Source organism: Fistularia commersonii, chromosome 7, assembly GCF_037954325.1.
Source record: "Fistularia commersonii isolate RoL2024-O1a breed Wild chromosome 7, RoL_Fcom_v1.0, whole genome shotgun sequence".
NCBI lineage: Eukaryota > Metazoa > Chordata > Actinopteri > Syngnathiformes > Fistulariidae > Fistularia > Fistularia commersonii.
The window spans coordinates 7,897,155-7,899,138 of record NC_141290.1 but is presented as its reverse complement, the minus strand read 5'-3'; positions in this window follow the sequence as shown (position 1 = coordinate 7,899,138).

The window sequence follows — 1,984 nt, the reverse complement described above, 5'->3', positions numbered from 1 at the left end:
ATGTGCTTTATCAAAACAGGTTCGTGCGCATAATGGGACACGTGACCTATTTTCCCTTTCCATGCAGACAAGACCACTTTGTGACATGCATTACCATTCAGCTTAAGGGGACGCTATAAAAAGCCAGACTAAACCTCCAGAGAATTAGGTTTCATTAAAAGTGATGAGGAGTACAATAATGTCTTCACATCCGCTGTGTTCGTGTGTTTTACTTGACTCAATAAAATCTCTGGGGGTCTTATTAATAAGATGTTATAAAAAGGAGTAGCGGCTCCTGTTCTCCTCGGGGTGTGTTCGATACACACACACTCACACACATTCCTCATCCAAGGTGTTTGATGCCATCCTTAGGAGTCTTTGTTTTTTTTATATGACGTTTTTACCAGCGTTGGTTTCAAGTGGCCCCTTTCCTGGTTTTTGGCACCTTCTAATACTCGCCTCTCTTCTTAATCTCTGATTATTGCCACTGTAATCCCGTCATAATCCTCCACACATATCATGCTTTCGTTGTTTACATCAGATGTTTTTCACCCGTGTGGGGGTGCCGAGATCATATTGAAATCCAAGCAGGACCCATCGCATCTTCCTCAAAGTATCTCCTTGAACTTGGGGGCACGCATTCTCTTATGGAATGGCGACTAAACGGATCACAAAATGGAGATGGGAAACTTCTGGTTCGGAAAAGAAATCTGCCACGTGAGGGTGTGGAAAGTCTTCACGATACTCTTGTCTGAAGATCATCACACCATTTGATGTGTCAGATCGGAGGTATTTTGGGACGCATGTGAATGCATGCTTCCCTCATTCTTAACGGTTGGTTAACCTCTACAATAAACACCTACCCTGCGCTTGATAATATTCATCATGGGATTATGGAATTGATATAAACTCAATTCACGGAGGACACCAGAGAGACCCGGGGCAGCTCATACTTGCAGCGGGGGTGACCATCACCGGGCCGACAAATAGGCGGTCCAAAACGGGGGGGCGCTTCTCCAAACCAGCCCCGGGTTTGAACGAGAGGCCGAACCAAACAAAGCTCGGAGGCAGGTGGTCATTCCCGACGGAGACCCCGGCCGCAGCACATGCCACTAGCTTACAAACATTAGCATACAAACTCTGCACCAGGGCCAGAAAAAATCCACCGGGTATGTAATGGACACTCTGCTCCTCGCTGCTCTCCTCTTCTGCAATTCTCTCCCTCCCTGTGTCCTCCCGCCCACTTCTTTCTCTCCGGTTTAGTGCAGCAGAGCGTCACCCACCCCCTTCGCTCGCTGGCGTTGCTGAAATAATCCTCTCTGACAGCTCATCGCGCACTAATGCATTGTGCTGCCGGCGGCGACATGGGTTGCAGGCTGAAAGGCCGTGCATGCAAGTATTGTTGCACTAATTGACTCCCATATTTGGGAGACCTCGGGAAATTCGAGGACGATTTATCTGTGCCGTCTAATTGGGGAATACTCCGGCAAACTTTGACACACATACCAAAAGATCAGCTTGCACGCTGGTTTGTTTTTGAACTGTCGCATTGATCCATACGATAAGACAACAGGAGAGCTCCCAATGCGATTTCACATACTAGATTAGTAAGCATACTAGTTAGCAGATTTTACTCAGCAGGATTGGATAACCTTCTGGTTGCGGAGGGAATTTTCACTGGCCGCGATCCTGTGAACAGCAGAGCTGTAAATTACAGATCGGTTTCAATGCTGGCAGGTGATTCTTCTACGTTACAAAGAAGGGCCAGTTTTCCGCCAAATTCGATGCAAACTGGTGGGCAACAAGGTTTCTCCCGTGCTTTTAACTTGCATCGGATGTGGCTCATTTGCCCTCGGTCGGGGGGGACTCCTAAAATAGAGGAAGGCAAACGATTATTTTTTTCCGATCTATGAAAATGTCACAGCTCGCATTTCCCGACATATAATCATGAGATTGACTTTTTGAAAGTAATTTGCAATGATATATAGATAGATATATAAACCAA